This window comes from Cricetulus griseus (assembly GCF_003668045.3).
Source record: "Cricetulus griseus strain 17A/GY chromosome 1 unlocalized genomic scaffold, alternate assembly CriGri-PICRH-1.0 chr1_1, whole genome shotgun sequence".
NCBI classification, from domain to species: domain Eukaryota; kingdom Metazoa; phylum Chordata; class Mammalia; order Rodentia; family Cricetidae; genus Cricetulus; species Cricetulus griseus.
This window is the reverse complement of record NW_023276807.1, coordinates 195,855,080-195,873,632: the sequence shown is the minus strand read 5'-3', so window position 1 is coordinate 195,873,632 and position 18,553 is coordinate 195,855,080.

The window sequence follows — 18,553 nt, the reverse complement described above, 5'->3', positions numbered from 1 at the left end:
AATACCTAATATGCCTGATTGACTTCTGTTACATATTATATCAACTTCTGTGCAATTTGTTGTAGGTAATGTTGGGAAGTAAAAAAAGAGGCACATGGTTTAGAATGTGTTACTATTTCTGAACTTTTGGTTTGTTAGCTGGGTGTTCTGGAGGCCAGTTGCCTCTCAAATCTAAATTTCCTTACATGCAAAATGTGCATACAGTGATAGTAGCCCCAGAGTGATAAGGATTAAAGGTGGATAATGATGTCTGCTTTCTAACTAAGCATCTTATATTGTTTGTTAACATCAACCTTTGGTTTTTCTTTTGTCTACTCCTCAGTGTTTTGTCACCACCATGAAGAATAAAGTCCTAGTTCCCATCAGGACTCACACTGCTCTCACATACAATTCTTAGGCCTCATTTCATAAACACTTTCCCTATTCCTATCGATTATTCTGCACAATTACACTGGTCCTGGCCTTAACAGCCAGCTCATTGCCACCTCTGTTTTTTTTATGCATTCTATGCTGGTTCTGTGAAATTATCTGTTCCATAAACTCTACTTCCATTGTTGCTTCTGAGAGCTGTTCCTGACTACTTATATCCAAATTGTATCCCTTAGTAAAAGAAGCTGTTTCAGGAGGACTCTTGTATGTCTTAATTCTTCATCAATATACAACCAGTATCTAGACTCATAAGAAATACTGAATAAATATATGTTTTATGTTGGAGTAATATGTAATTTAAATGTCTAGTAATGTACTCTTTTGAGGTATCTTAAGATTTGAATTGGAAAGCATTACAAAGAAGAAACAGGCTTCAGGTACAGTTCATTTATTTATAATGAAATGGCATGCACTTTTGTGTTATCTTTTCAACAAGATTTTTGGAATGTATCCATAAGAGAAAAAGACCAGTATGAACATTTGAAACAAATACACATATTAAAACTTAGTGCATTTTCAAATACTGAGGAATAGTAATAGCTTCCTGTGTTGACCCAGCCCCATCCTATTTCATAAGATTCATTTTTGTATTTTATGGTTCACACAGTACAAGTCAACAGTTTCTATAAATATCTTCTAAAGCATTTCTTTTAGAGCACATATGCTTTTGAAAATGTTGAAATTTTCACATTCATAACATTGTGCCATTTTACTCATTGTACCATTTTAAAAATGTAATCTAAGACATTTTGGGTTTAGCTTTACATATAATCTCATTAATCCACAGAAGCCACTAAATCGAGAAAATACTTTCCTGGACATAAATGACTAACTAAATAAGTGGATTTTTGCTCTGGCACTGTAGCTCTATGAAACCTTCATTTATTTACCTTTCATAGAATATTGGTATTGTCACTTGGGAAATTAAATGTGGTTTTTGTTGTTATTGAGAACTAGATAATAGTTTTCAGTTGCATTGTGTTTATTTTGAGCTATAATTTGCTCCCAGCATTAAAAGGGAATCATTTTAGTGAATTATAGAAACCCTTAGTAAAATGGCTATTAAAGTTGAACTTTGGATGCTTTTGATAAAATCACCACCATTATTTTCATCATCAACCATAATAAACAGTTGTGAACTGGGCTTTTAAAATCTCCTGAATACTATTCAGTTAATTAAATTATGCACATCCACATTTTTATTTTTATTTTATTATTTTTATAAACTTAATTTATATTAGAAACAATCTTCTTTTACGTATCAGTCCTAGTTCCCTCTCCCGCCCATCCTCCCATGCCTCCCACCAACCCCCCTCATCCCATCCCCAGGGAAGGTGAGGACTCCCATGAGGGATCAAAGTCTGACACATCACCTCCCCCATTTATCTATGCTAACAGAGTATCCCTCCATGGGGAATGAGCTCCCAAAGTCGGTTCATGAACTAGGGATATGTCGCGTCCACCCTTGACCAGCAAGAACGACGCAACACTGAGGAATCTTCTTCACAGTTTTATTCAGGAACCTTGCTTTACAGTGAATGGCGGCCCCGGGTAGAGGAAGACGGGGCCTGAAATAGTCTACATCTACCAATCACCTAACCCTAAGTGGTGCGCCAGGATAGGTTGTCTCCAAGCAGAATTAAGATGATACATGACCTTTACCAAATTAGGAGTTGTTTACCACAGAGAGCACTCACCGTCGGGCTGGCAGAAGGTGGAAACCAGCGCCATCTTTTGGGTGCGGTACTTTGCAGCTCCCAACAGTTCCCCTTTTTGTTTTAATATTGTAGGAGTAGCAGTATCTATCTGTTGTCATATTTCAGTCATCTCTGTCTTAGGTTCAACCCCAATGTCCCTATCTTACCCGTCAAAGAGTCACTGTGTCGCCCTCACAGGCTCATGTCTTAGGTCGAAGGGAACACATGTATGCTTATTCGCTCAACAAGAGGTTAGGTGCCCGTCATTGAGCATGACTGATTCAGATACGCATCACTCACTCAGTAAGGGTGAGACAGACATCTATTTGTCTGTCAGCATGGATAACCATGCTTGAGGGGATTGTCCTGCTTCCACAGCAGCAAAGGCCTGTACCAACATGGCAGCTTGGGATTTTTGTGACTTCCTGATCCTGCATAGGCACCACAGGCAAACATAAATGGCTAACAACATCATGGAAAGCATAACCCCTACCCCAGCCCATTCCTTAACTAAACTAAAGGCTTGCTTAAGGGCAGTTAAGAGGGTATTAACAGTGGGCAGGCTCAGGCGTGTAGCATTCACGGCAACAATCTGTTGTGTTAAGGTATCTGTCAGGTTCTCGAACTGTTGACTCCAATTTCCCTGAAGGTAGACACTCAGCTGCAAACCCAGGTTGCTGTTCTCTGTGAAATTGTTGGCTATCCTGGAGGTGATACATAAAGAAGAAAAGGAATGAATGAATCCTATGGAAGTTAAGGTTACTAAATAATCTACCTGTTCCTGCAACAGGTCCACTCTTTGGTTCACAGTTAGAATGCCAGCTTTTAAGTGGCCATCAATAGATCTTAAGGTAGTTAATGTTATGGCTGTTTTTTCCACAATGTCATTGACTGTCTCAGCTGATTGGACCTGAGCAGCCATGGCAACGTCAGCAGTCATAGCTGCTGCTGCAGAAAGGGTTATGGCAGTAACCAATGCTGCAGTTATGCCAAAATCCCGTTTGGTTCTGATGATTTCCGTAATGGGAAATGTTCCTGTATCCACTTTAACCGGAATAGGAACATACATAGGAATCCTCATCACTACTGCTGTATTAGCAGAACCATTCCAACATTGACTAGCAATGCAGGAGACGTCGGTCGAATTGCATGAGATCACTTCTTTGATAGCATCAGTAGCGTTAGCGAGCAGAAAGAAAAAAGGAGCTTTTAAACATACTGGGCTAGCTGAAACAATGAGATTATTCAAAGTTTTATGTATTGATAGATTCTTAAGAGAAGGTTCCTTCTCATCCCTTGTACCAGAAACATTAAGAAGTCTTATGCAGAGATTCTGGAGAACTGCAAAAGGTTCAAGAGAAGTAAATGCTTCACGCTCATTGGAGAGTACCCATTGAAACCATGGCCAGGTATTTTTACTGCCTGTTCTTTGGGAACCTCCTTGAGTTAGGTTGTACTGATACCTGCCAAGAGGGGGAGTAAATTCAAAACCAGGAGCTATCTGTTTAAGTTTGTGATCCGGACTCTGACAGGGCATCCAATGAAGAGGATACCCTCGATTGGGTGCACAATAAGGCAAGACTTGTCGAGCAGTGGAGTTCTCTTGACTAAAGCGTGAATTTGAGGGTCGGAGCCCCTCCATCAGCATCAGAAATGTAGTGATATTCATGTCCTTGGTCCCATTTGTACCAGTGTCAGAGCCAGAACTAGCGCCTGTACTAATCTGAGTCAGGACTTCAGTGAGCATAGCACTGGAGATCTGGTTATGAGTAAAGGGGTCAAGACAATTGCCGACAGAACCATTCTTCAACCAAATGCATGGGTTAGAATTATTAATAAGGGAGAAGCATAATGCTCCATGGAGAGAAATATTAGTGGCTGAATACTGGGCAGTATCAGGGTCGAAATTGACACAAGGCAAACCCAATTCACACCTAGTAGAAAAGAAAACAGGCAAAACTTTAGATGTGCTATGAATAGGCAAGGGAATTGGCCACGCCTTCGCTATGGCCCACAGGATTTGTTCTCTGGCCTGGATCAGCCACGGTGTTGTCAAGGTCAGCAGCAGGATCAATATCGGAGGCTTCATCTTGTTTGTTGCACCGCCTCATTAGTCTCTCTGGAATCCACACTGGGTCTTGCTGATCCTGGGGGAAAACACAAACAGAACCTCGCTCCCATGCTAACACAGGGTCCGGTCCATGCCATAGACCCGTAAGGATATCTTTCCATCTTACGTAGCCCTTCTGAGCAGGTGCCTGAGTCCGGTGACTATCTCAAGGCAGCAGAAAGGCCTTGAGAATCCAAATTTAAAAAATTTAGAGTAAAGAGAGTCAAGGATAGTTGTTCCTTTGGTGTTCTACCATGGCCTATTCCCCCTTTTTGTTTTAATAAACATTCTTTCAATGTGCGATGAGCTCTTTCAACTATTCCTTGTCCTTGGGGATTATAAGGTAGGCCATGGTTTAATTGGACTTACATCTGTTTACAGAAGGAGGTAAAAGATTGAGCTTGTAAGCAGGACCATGAGTCTTTAATTGCTGAGATTTTCCCCAGGCAGCCCACGCCTCAAGGCAATGTCCAATGACATTGTGAGCCTTTTTCCCACTCATAGGGGTGGCATGGATGATGCCTGAACAGGTATCCACAGACACATGGATATATTTAAGAGTTCCAAATCCTGAAAAATGAGTTACGTCCATTTGCCAGATCTTCAAGGGCAGTAACCCTCTGGGATTGACCCCCAGGCTAGGGGGGTGCAAAAAGGTTATACACTGTTGACAATTCAATACTATCTGTCTAGCCTCCGCTCAAGATAGCTGAAACCTTTGCTGCAAAGTTTTTGCAGATACATGGAATTAATTGTGAAATTGCGCTCACTCCACAGGGGAAGCGAAAAATACATATTCCCCTCTAGTACAGTGATCTACGATCTCATTGCCTTTTGATAGAGGTCCGGGCAAGTTGGTATGAGCCCTAATATGTTGTATAAAAAATTTCTGATTGCGATGCCAGATCAACTTTTGCAACTCCTGTAAAAGTTTACAAACTGTACTATTAGGTTTGATAGGTCCTGCAACCTCCAGGGCCTTAACAGCATTCACAACATATGTCGAATCAGAAATCAGATTAAAGGAAAACGGGCAATTTCTAAACACTTCAAAGACAATTTTACATTCAATAATCTGGGGGGAGCCAGGCTGATATTGAAATTGCACTGGATCCTGATGCTCTATCTTAAAGGCTCCACAGCCCGTCTTGGATCCATCAGTGAAAATATTTGTGGCTCCAGCAATAAGACATTTAAAAATGACATTAGAGGGTGTTTTGGATAATGATTATCTATTTCTCCTGAAAATCCGAAGCGCAGAATGGCCCAATCATCCACAGTTCCACAAAGAATCTTAACTTGTTGAGCAGTATATGGGATTATGATCTTATTTGGTAGTCTCCCAAAATATTGAATGCATTGCTGTATCCCATTTTGATCCAAGTCAGCAACCGCTGCAGGATAGTATTCAATAGTTTTTCCTGGGAGGATTTAGAATAAATCCATAGTAACGGACCAACTTGCCACAGCAAAGCTGTAGGCTGGGAGAATGCTGGGAGCACACACAAAAGAATATCTATATTTTCTATTAGTTGTTTAAGGCTGGCATTTTTTAATTCTGTCTCCACTTTCTTTAAAGCTTCTCTGGCTTCAGTGGTCAACTTCTTAGGTGAATCTAATGCTGAATCACCATTGAGAATATTATACAATGGTTTCAACTCATAATTAGGTAATTTTAAATAACACCTTATCCAATTTATATCTCCCAACAACTTCTGAAAATCATTAAATTATCTTTTCTAATCTCTATCTTTTATGGAATAATTGTATGAGGGAGAATCTTAGCCCCTAGATAGTTAATAACAGTGTCCTTTTGTACCTTTTCTGAAACTATGATTAAATTATGCATCTCAAGCAATTTTACCAATTTTGTATATACCTTATTGAGCATTTTATCTTCTTTGGCAGCCAATAAAATATCATCCATATAATGAACACATCTAATCTTTGGAAAGTCCACTCTCAAAGGAGCAATGGCTTCTGCCACAAACAACTGATACATAGTAGGACTATTGGCCATCCCCTGTGGCAGCACTATCCATTCATATCTTAGATCAGGTTGTTCATGATTACAAGAGAGCAGCGTAAATGCAAAACACCCTGAATCCTTGGCACACAAAGGTATGGAAAAGAAACAATCTTTAATAGCTATATAGATGATAGGCCATGATGCAGGTAAAGAAGTTAAAAGTGGAAGACCACGTTGCACAGGGCCCATAATTTGCATCTGCTGATTAATAGCTCTAAGATCATGAAGCAATCTCCATTTACCAGATTTTTCTTAATGACAAAAATAGGAGTATTCCATGGAGATACAGAGGATTTTATATGCCCCAGATCCAGTGCTCCTGCATTAGAGTCCTAGCAGCCTCCAGTTTTTCAGAGGAAAGTGGCCACTGAGCAACCCATACTGGCTCCTCTGTTTTGCAGGTAATAGGAATACCTCCCTCAGTGGCCCCTAGGAAAAACCCAGACCTAGATTCTTAGGTCTCGGTTGTGGAATAATAGGAGTAGTTTGACCCTGCAGATGTTTTCTGAGGTCTCGACCTGGGGCGTATCCCATTTGTTTCATGATATCTTGAGATGTTTCTGAGTATTCATTTGTGAGTTTAAAACCCATATCCTTTAACAAATCTCTTCCCCATAGTGAAATTGGTAAGTCTAACACATAAGGTTGCATGGTCCCTGAATGCCCTTCTGATCTTTCCAAGGCAATTGTCTAGCACTCATATCAGGAGCCTTAACATAGCCCAAACCTTGTAAAGTTTGAGAAGAGATCTGTATAGGCCAGACAGAGGGCCAATCTTTGGTGGCTATAATGCTCTTATCAGCTCCAGAATCTAGTAAGCCTAGGATTTTTCTTACCATTCATAATTAACTCAAGGGTTGGACATTGATCAAGGTCTAAAGCTAGGAAAGTTAAGTTCGATCCAGTCAACCAAAGCTTCCCTCTCCTCTCTATGATTTGAGCTGGAAACTTGTCATGTAAATTTGGCAAAAGCAGTAGCTGTGCTATCCTGTCTCCAGGAGAAATGGCTGTAATCCTTCTAGGAGATTCTACCATGATCTTTACTACACCCATGTAATCAGGATCTATAACTCCAGGATGTACTTGTAGACCTTTCAATGCTGCAGATGATCTTCCTATAAGCAAGCCTACTGTGCCAGACTCAAGGGGTCCCTTAAAATCAGTATCAACGAGCTGGGCCCCCATTCTGGGAGCTAATACGAGTCTGGTGGTGGAGCGTAAGTCCAGCCCCGAGGAGCCTGTAGTGGCTCTCCTCGGTCCCTCGGATGTCGAAGAGAGGGCCAGGTTTCAGGACTCTGCTCCTGGTTCTGATCCTCCATGGCCCCATATATTTGTGGGCTCTGGGGTCGTGGGCCCCGTCGTCCATTTTTTGGACAGGCTCCTCCATACCCCTGAACAGGAGGCTGTCCACTGATGTCTTTTACTGATCTACAATCCTTAGCCCAATGATTTCCTTTTCTACATCTAGGGCATAATCCAGGTTGCTTAGGGCGCGGGGTAGAGTTATTGACTTTAGTAATTCCTCCCTCTGGGCATTGCTTTCTCAAATGCCCTTGCGTGCTGCATTTAAAGCAAGCTCCTGAACTTCCGCCTTTCCTAGTTAATTGTATCACAGCAGCTGCTAGGCCAGTATTGGTCAGTGGACCCCCCTAACTCCCTACAGACTTTCATCCAGACCTCAAGGCTTTTACCTTTATAAGGAGTTATTGCAGCCCTACACTCCTTTGTACATTGTTCATAAATCAGCTGTTTGATCAATGGCATAGCAGCATCTGGATCCCCAAACACTCGTCCTGCAGATTCTACCATTCTTGCCACAAAGTCTAAAAAGGGTTCCATAGGACCTTGTAATATCTTTGTAAGATTTCCACTGACCTCACCTTTGTTGGGCAGAGACCTCCAAGCCCTAATGGCTATTTGGTTAATCTGATCATACACTTGAGGAGGATATCCTGTTTGTTGCTGTGCAAAACGTCCTTGACCAAGAAGCATGTCCACATCCCAGGCTGGATTACCAGCTGCTCAGTTAGCCACACCTTGATCATTGCAAACTCAATTTGGAAAGCTCTCCAATCCAAATATTGTCCTGGTGATAAACAAGCTCTTACCAAATTCATCCAATCACTAGGTGTCTTACAGAAGCGAGTGACTGCTTCTACCTGAGCAATTGTAAAAGCTGCCATCACCCCATAGGTGCGTACCGACTCTGCCAGAGCTTTGACTATTTTAAAGTCAATCAGCTCATGATATTTCTGTTGGTTACCATCTGTAAAAACTGGATAAGCCAGTGGTCGAGCAATCCAGAACTCAATGCGAACAGTACGCCACACTTCCAGACATAAGGTGGAGCAACCAGGAGCTCCTACTTCCTCTTTCGAGCAGTAGGGGGGAGGCGCGATAGGGCGGTGCCCTTGCTTTACAGTCGCCATTTTAGGGTGCTGTTTTCTGATACTTTTAAGGAATGTTTTTCCATGAGCTCAATAATCTCTCCCACCTCATCCTCTGTGAGGTCCTCATCCTCACATATATCCTGCTCTGATTCTGAATCCTCTCCTGGTTCTTTTAATTCCTTAACTATCCTAGAGAAGAATAGACTCACTTCTTATTCCCTTTTCGTTTTTCCTTTCCTCTCTTACTTTCTGACTGTTCTGATCTTTCTTCTTGAAGCATTTCAAGGGCAGCTTGTCCATTCGCTATAGCTTTCTTATTTCCCTCTTGGTCCTCTAGACAGCTGCATACCAGTCGCCATACCGGGCGAACACACGGCTTCAACGTTCCTTGTTCCCAGGCAAAATCCAGGTCTTTCCCTAACTTATCCCAACTAGCCACCGAGAGATTGCCTGAGGCCACGAACCAGGGTGCAATGGTGTCGCATTCATTCGGGAACCTCTGCAACGTGGCTTTAGTTAACCTTAAATTTTTAGAATGAAGCAGCTCTTGAAAAGCCAGAAAAATTGGATGTGATTGTGACGATCCCATTGTACTTTTGTTTTAGTTTGTGCGCTCCGAAGGCGTGCAAGTCGGATAACACCACCAGAAAACAAAAGCCCACACTGCAATGTTAAAAGAGCAGCCAAATCACCACTATAATAGCAGGGTCCATTCACTTACTTTCACTCTGCAAGTTAAAGCAGGAGCAAGGTGTTCGCTTTTGCCGCCAACAGTCTTGCTCCTCTCCAGAGACTGTATTGCCTCTTTGCTGAGGGCTTTTATTGCTCCTTGCCGGAGACTTTATTGCCTCTTTCCCGAGGGCCTTGTTACTCCTTTACCTGAGACCTTATCGTCCCACTCACGTTGGGAACTTACCGGCGCCACCCTGACTGTGAGAAGTTCTGATTCCCAGTATGGGCCACCACTTGTTGCATCCACCCTTGACTAGCAAGAACGACACAACACTGAGGAATCTTCTTCACACAGTTTTATTCGGGAACCTTGCTTTACAGTGAATGGTGGCCCCGGGTAGAGGAAGACGGGGCCTGAAATAGTCTATATCTACCAATCACCTAACCCTACGTGGTGCGCCAGGATAGGTTGTCTCCAAGCAGAATTAAGATGATACATGACCTTTACCAAATTAGGAGTTGTTTACCACAGAGAGCACTCGCTGTCGGCATAAACCGGCACCATCTTTTGAGCGCGGTACTTTGCAGCTCCCAACAGGGATATATCCTGGTTCCACTGCCAGAGGCCCTATAGACTTCCCAGGCCTCCTAGCTGACACTCACATTCAGGGGGTCTGGTCCAGTCTGGTCCTATGCTGGTTCTCCAGCTGTCAGACTAGAGTCTGTGAGCTTCCACATGCTCAGGTCAGCTGTTTCTGTGAGTTTCCCCAACATGGCCTTGACCCCTTTGCTCATCACTCCTCCCTCTCTATAACTGGATTCCAGGAGTCTAGCTCATTGCTTAGCTGTATATCTCTGCTTCTGGTTCCATCAGCTACTGGATAAAGGCTCTAGATTGGCATTTAAGGTAGTCTTCAATCTGATTATAGGGGAAGGGCATTTGAGGTGGTGTCTTCACTAGATTCTTAGTTGGGGTAATCCTTGTGGATCTCTAGACATTTCCTTAGTGCCAGATTTCTCTTTAAACCTATAATGGCTCCCTCTACATCAACTTTTTAACCAAACTAAATAATGGAGGTGTTGACTCCTGTGGACTTGGCCCAATGTGAAATGGGAGCTGTACTCCTCCTCCCATTCCAGGAAAGACAGGGACAAGGACTGACAGGGGTGAAGGTGGGGTTAGGGGAGTGGAGGGGGCATAGAAATATAACACATTAGAACACAAATGTACATTCTCTTCTCTGTTTTCTGTATCTGTTTATTGTGGATCCCTCTGCATTACTTTTTGTGATTTCTGCCTTTTCCTCAATTTTCCATTTACATCTCTTTCTATGTTCTAAAGAAAACCTGACTCCATTTACATGTGCTGCCTCTAGACCAACATGGTTCAGATTCTTCTGTCATCTTTGTCTTCAGTGTGCCCCCAACTCTTCTCTAATGCCCTATTTTGTTTTTATATTTCTGTAGTGATTTTCTTAGTATAGTACTGAACTTGTCACCCTTGCCTAGAGAATAAAGCATACTTTCATTTTAGCCCTGTCTCTTGTTATTTGCATAGTGAAACTACTTGTGAAAATCATTGGGTTTTGTTTTACTACTACTAACTGAAGTAGCAATCTCTAATCTGGATTATACGCATAGGCTCTAGAGCCATGGGTTGTCATACATGTGATTATGTGCCTAACTCATAGCTTCCCTGACAGTCTTGTCACTTAACAGGCTATGAAGTATCTTTTTCTCCTTTTATTATTTTTTCTCTTTTTATTATTAAAAATATCTTTTTTCTCACATAATATATCCTGATTAATTTTTCCTTCCTTCTTTTCCTCCCAGCTCCTCCCCACCTCTCTCCCATCTGCATCCACCACTTTCTGTCTCTAAGGGATAATAAAATATGATAAAATAAAACAAAACAAACTGAAAAAAGTCCAAGAAAATGCTCAAGAAATCGAGATAGATACAGAGATCCACTCATTTCCATATCCAGGAATTTCATGAAAAATACTAGACTGGACACCATAATGCATATGAAAAGAACCTTGTAGTAATATATTATTTATGATTTATTAAAGCTTGCCTGAGGATTCAGAAAGCAAAGTCAGCCACAAGCCATAGAAGCCAGGCACACACCTTTAATCCCAGTATCCAAAAGCTATGAGGAGGTGGTACACATCTTTAATCCTAGGACTCAGGATTAAGAGGAAGACAGATCTCTGTGAGTTCAGGGCCACCCAGATCTACACAAGATTGATCCAGTTCTAAAGAGAAACAGATCACACAAAGATGATCTCTGCACAACTTCCATCCCTGCATTAGGGAGATATATAAGACAGGGACAAGATCTCAGTGTCAGGCATTCATTCTCCAGCAACATTGAGTATAATCCAGCCACACTGAGGAAAGGAAGCAGGATCAGCCCATTCAGCCTAAGGTAGTGGTAAGAGTTAGTGGCCCTCTACTTTGCTTTTCTGTTCTTCAGCTTGAAGTTTGAACCTCAATATCAGTCTCTAGGTCTTTTAGACTGGAAGTCATAATGTATATGAAAAGAACCTGTAGGGTAAATAGAGAAAAGAAAAATGTAAATAAAATTAAAGTTAAGATTAAACAACAAAAGCAAAAAAATAAAAATAAACTGTGACAGGATATTATGAGAGAAGGTACCTATGAAAATGCCAGATCCTCTGGAAGACCAGACAGTGTTCATAACCATTGAGTCATCCCTACAGCCTAGTAGCAGCTTTTTGGGGTTAGTTTTTACTTCTTTTTAACAGTAGGCACAGTGGACATGGCTTTCCTTTTAGCTTATTGCTTTCTTTACTTCAGAAAAACTAATTCCACAGTTCTGTAACTTCTAGGTTAGTGTGTATAATCTCTGAGTCAGCCCACCTACTATATAGTGTGTGCATGTATGTATGTCTATCTGTTTTAAATATAACATTTGTAACTTGACCAGAAAAGTTGTATGTAGAGCTAGAAATTTTGTACACAGTAACACATGTTGCCGTGGTCAACATGGTAGTTGTGAAACAAAATTCTGAGGCAAGCTTATTACCACACTGACAGATTTGGTATAGTGCTCAATCGTAAATGGTGTTCAATATGATTTTTTTAAGGAAAAGAATAATAAAGCTACCCATGATGAGTATCTCCTAGTACCTCCTTTTTAAGAAAGTAACAAAATAAAAAACTACTTTCTATTTCATAAAACTATGTTTCAGGAGAGAAACAAAGCCACATCTGTTATGATAATACTAAAAATCACAGATAAGAACAAAAATGTTGGCAAAATTGCCATATGATATAGCCACTTTGGAAAACAACCCATATTCCCTAAAATTAAATCTATGTTGCAAGGTGCATAATTCAGCATTTTTCTTATATATATTTCCTCAACAGAAATAAAAACATATATTCCTAAACATGCATGTATAAATCATTTGTGTAAAATGTTCGCAGTATTATTCATAGCAGCTGGTAAGTCAAAACAACCCAAATGTTCATTACTTGATGAGTAGATATGTAAAATGGAGTTATATCCATACAATGGAATATTTTAAACATTAATAAAGCAATTATGCTACAACATGGATGAGTCTTGGAAATATTTTGCTAAGTGAAAGAAATATCACAGAAGAATAAGAGTACATGGCTACATTTCTAAGAACTGTTTGCAGTAGGCAGAAGATGACAACTTCTGCTTGTCTTGTCTAGGACCAACAGAAAAAGATGTGGATATTATGTTTGTTTTTAATCGACATGAGGGTGCTCTGAAATAAGATGATGGTGATGAATATTCTAACACATGAAATTCTATGGTCTAAATGACTGGGTTTAGGTTTTGTGAGATGAAAATTTGAGTAAAGTTGTTAAAATGCAAAATTTACAATTGCACATGTTCAGTTGCATACATGTTCACATACATACATATATACATACATACATACATACATACATACATACATACATACATACACAAAATAAGTACAGTTTGCATCCTGGATTGTCCTTGGAAGAGAAAAAGAACATGAGTGGAAGAGTAAGTGAATGCAGATGACTTTTTCTCCTTTAAAAAAATATTTGTCATGCAATAATACTTTGATAATGTTTTTCCCTCCCCCAACTCTTTCCAGGTCCTTGCCACCTCCCTACCTCCCCGTCTCTAAGTAAGAAAAAAAGTTAAAACAAAAAGTTCCTTCAACAGCAAAAAACATGGAGCTCATTTTGCATTCGCCAGCTACTCCTGGGCATGGTTGTCTGCCCTGGTTTATATACACAGTGTCACTTCTTTGAAGAAAATAATTTTCCATTTGCCAGCAGTTATCAATTGCAAATAGCTTCTGTGTCCACTTGCCCCTCTCAGTGCTGGGAACCAATTGACTGAATCTGTGCAGATCTTGTGCATGCTGCCACAGTCTCCATGAGTCCACATGTATCTAGAAAACACTGGTTCTCTGTAGTTACCCACCACCTCTGGCTCGTACAGTCTTTCCAGCTCTTTTCTTCATACATCCCTGAACCTTGAGGGAGGGATTAGATGAAAACATCCTATTTAGGGCTAACTGCTCTAAAATTTCTCAGTCTTCTGCACATCATGCAGTTTGGGTCTCTGTGTTAGGTCCCCTCTACTGCAAGAAGAAGCTTCTCTGATCAGGGCTGAGTGAGGCACTGAACTATGGGTATAGCAGTATGCCATTAGTTATTTTTTCAAGTATCTGTTTTTAATTATAAACATAATACTTCTAATTATTGGTCATACAGCATGGACAATACACTGTTTGGACCTTAACAGGAGTACTCAATATTATATTTATGTAACATTTTCTAAGCCTTATTACTTGTGAATAAAAACACATTAGCTCATACAGCTATTTTTTCAAGTCAACATACATAATCAAACAGATATGAAGAAGGAAATACATTTGTCTTGTAAAAAAAATGCAGGTTATTTGTTTTTCTGTCTGCCCCAAGAGAAATATCCTCTGATTGGAACTGTAATTTGGCTGCTTCCTGTGCTGGCCCTTGAATCTTACTAATAGCAAATGCAGATTGCTCTTAAATTTTCAACATTTTTTTTATCTTCAAACGCATCCTTTCATTTATTTATTTATTTACTTTTTGTTAGAAAATTATTTTACAGTCCCAGATCCCTGCCCCCCCCAACTACCGCCCTACCTATCACATACCCTTTCTGCTCCCCAAGGAGGGTGAGGCCTTCCATAGGGGGTTTTCAAAGTCTGTCATAGTCTTTGGGATAGGACCTAGGCCAATCCCCTTGTGTCTAGGCTCAGGGAGTATCCCTCCATGTGGGATGGGCTCCTAAAGTCCATTCCTATGGTATCGATAAATACTGATCCACTATAAGAGGCCCCATAGATTTCCAAGGTCTCCTCACTGACACCCACATTCAGGGGGTCTGGATCAGTCCCATGCTGGTTTCCCAGCTATCAATCTGTGGTCCAAGAGTTTTCTGTTGTTCAGGTCAGCTGTTTCTGTGGGTTTCAACAGCCTGGTCTGGATCCCTTTGCTCATCAGTCCTCCTCCTCTGCATCTGGATTTTAGTTCAGTTAAAGGTTTACCTGTGGGTGTCTGCTTCTACTTCCACCAGCTGCTGGATGAAGGCTATATGGTGGCTTATGAATTAGCCATCAATCTCATTATCAGGAGAGGGCATTTAAGGTAGCCTCTCCTCTGTTGCCTAGATTGTTAGTTGGTGTGATCTTTGTAGCTCTCCAGACATTTCCCTAGTGCCTGATTGTTCTTTCAACTTATAATGTCTCCCTCTATTATATTATCTTTTATCTTGCTCTCTTCTGTTCTTCCCCCACCTCAACCTCCCTGTCCCATCATGTCTTCCTCACCCCTCCTCTTCTCCCCTTCTCATTCTACAAGTTCCCTCTCCCCTCCCCCATGCTCCCATTTGCTCAGGATATCTTGTCCATTTCCCCATCTCCAGGGGACCATGCATATCTAACTTAGGGTCTTCCTTGTTTACTAGCCTTTCCAGCAGCCTGGGTTTCCGACTGGCAATCATTTACTCTATGTCTAAAATTCACATATGAGTGAGTACATACAATGCCTATGTTTTTGTTACTGGGTTACCTTGATCAGAATGGTTTCTTCTAGTTCCATCCATTTGCCTACGAATTTCAAGATTCCATTGCTTTTTTTCCCATTGTATAAATATATCACATTTTCTCTATCTGTTCTTCAGTTGAGGTGCATCTATTTTGTTTCCAGGTTCTGGCTATTACAAATAGTGCTGCTATGAACATAGTTGAACAGATGTCCTTGTTGTAGGAATGTGCTTCTTTGGGGTATATGCCTAAGAGTGGAATTGCTGGATCTTGTGGTAGATTGATTCCCATTTTCCTGAGGAATCTCCATACAAATTCCCAAAGTGGCTATACGTGTTGGCACTCCCACCAGCAGTGGAGGAATGTTCCCCCTTTCTCCACAGCCTCTCTAGCATGAACTGTCATTGGTGTTATTGATTTTGGCAATTCTGACAGGAGTAAGATGGTATCTCAGAGTTGTTTGATTTGCATTTCTCTGATGGCTAAGAATGTTGAACACTTTCTTATGTGTCTTTCAGCCATTTTAGATTCCTCTATTGAGAATTGTCTATTTAGATCTGTACCCCATTTTTAAATGGATTACTTGATGCTTTGAAGACTAGCTTCTTGAGTTCTTTGTAAATTTTGGAGATCAGCCCTCTGTCAGATATGGGGTTGGTGAATATCTTTTCCCATTCTTTGGGCTGTCATTTTGTCTTGCTGACTGTGTCTTTTGCCCTAAAGAAGCTTCTCAGTTTCAGGAGGTCTCATTTATTAATTGTGGATCTCAGTGTCTGTGCTACTAGTGTAATGTTCAGGAAGCAGTCTCCTGTACCAATTCATTCAAGGGTATTTCCTACTTTCTCTTCTTTTTTTTCAGATTTTTTAAAATTTGAATTAAAAACAAGGGGGTTTTACATGACAATCCCAGTTCTCTTCTCCCTGCCATCCTCCCCTACCACCCCCTACAACTAAAACCCCACCCATCACATATTCTTTCTTCTACTCTTCCCTAGACTCAAATTTGCTGTTCCCTCATGACCTCTGCATCCTTCCTCTTCTTCCCCTTCTCATTCTTGTAGCTACCTCACCCCTCTTGCTCTGCTCTCAATTTGCTCAGGGATTCTTGACCCTTTCCCCTTCTCCAGGGGACCATGTATGTCTCTCTTAGGGTCCTCCTTGTTTCACAGCTTCTCTGGCAGGGTGGATTGTAGGCTGGTAATCATTTACATGATGTCTAAAATACACATGAGTGAGTACATATCATGTTTGTCTTTTGCGATTGGGTTACCTTGTTCAGAATGGTTTCTTCTAGTTCTATCCATTTTTCCTGCAAATTTCAAAGATTCCGTTGTTTTTTTTTTCCTCTGAGTAGTACTCCATTATGTAAATGTACCACATTTTCTCTATCCATTCTTCAGTTGAGGGGCATCTAGGCTGCTTCCAGTTTCTGGCTATTACAAATAGTGCTGCTGTGAACATAGTTGAACAGATGTCATTTTTGTATGAATGTGCTTCTTTTGGGTATATGCCTAAGAGTGGAATTGCTGGATCTTGTGGTAGACTGATTCCAATTTTCTTGAGAAGTCACCATACTGATTTCCAAAGTGGCTGTACAAGTTGGCACTCCTACCAGCAGTGGAAAAGTGTTCCCCTTTCTCCACATCCTCTCCAGCATAAACTGTCATTTGTGTTATTGATTTTAGACATTCTGACAGGAGTAAGATGGTATCTCAGAGTTGTTTTGATTTGTAGTTCCCTGAGGCTAAGGAAGTTGAACACTTTCTTACGTGTCTTTCAGTCATTTTAGATTCCTCTATTGAGAATTGTCTATTTAGTTCTGTACCCCACTTTTTAATTGGATTGTTTGGTGTTTTGGAGACTAGCTTCTTAAGTTCTTTATATAATTTGGAGATCAGCCCTCTGTCAGATGTGGGGTTGGTGAATATCTTTTCCCAGTCTGTGGGCTGCCGTTTTTGTCCTGCTGACTGTTTCCTTTGCCTTACAGAAGCATCTCAGTTTCAGGAAGTCCCATTTATCAATTGTTGATCTTAGTGTCTGTGCTACTGGTGTAATGTTCAGGAAGCAGTCTCTTGTACCAGTTAATTCAAGGGTATTTCCCACTTTGTCTTCTAATAGGGGTAATGTGACTGGGTTTATATTGAGGTCTTTGATCCATTTTGACTTAAGTTTTGTGCATGGCATTAGACTTGGGTCAGTCTGTAGTCTTCTACATGTCCACATCCAGTTATGCCAGCACCATTTGTTTAAGATATTCTCTTTGTTCCAGTGTACAAATTTGGATTGTTTGTCAAAAATCAGGTGTTCGTAGGTATGTGGGTTAATATCAGGGTTTTCAGCTCTATTCCATTGGTCTACCTGTCTATTTTTGTGCCAATACCAAGCTGTTTTCAGGACTATAGCTCTGTAATAGAGCTTGAAGTCAAGGATGGTGATGCCTTCAGAAGTTCCTTTATTGCACAGGGTTGTTTTAGCTATCCTGGGTCTTTTGTTTCTCCATATAAAGTTGAGAACTGTTCTTTCAAGGTCTGTGAAGAATTGTGTTGGATTTTGATGGGGATTGCATTGAATCTGTAGATTGCTTTTGGCAAGATTGCCATTTTTACTATGTTGATCCTACCTATCCAAGAGCATGGGAGATCTTTCCATTTTCTGGTATCTTCTTTAATTTCTTTCTTTAGAGACTCAAAATTCTTATGGTACAGATCTTTCACTTTTTTGGTTAGTGTTACCCCAAGGTATTTTATGTTGTTTGTGGCAATTGTAAAGGGTGATGTTTCTCTGATTTCTTTCTCCACCAATGTGTCATTGGTATATAGTAAGGCTACAGATTTTTTTGAGTTAATCTTGTATCCTGCCACTTTACTGAAGGTGTTTATCAGCTGTAGGAGTTCCCTGGTAGAATTTTTTGGGTCACTTATGTAGAGTACCATATCATCTAGTGAGATATGATATGTGAGAGTTTGATTTCTTCCTATCTGATTTGTATTCCCTTGATCTCCTTTTGTTGTCTTATTGCTTTAACTAGAACTTCAATGACAATATTGAAGAGGTATGGAGAGAGTGGACAGCCTTGTCTTGTCCCTGATTTTAGAGGAAATGTATTGAGTTTCTCTCCTTTTAATTTGTTGTTGGCTATCGGCTTGCTGTAT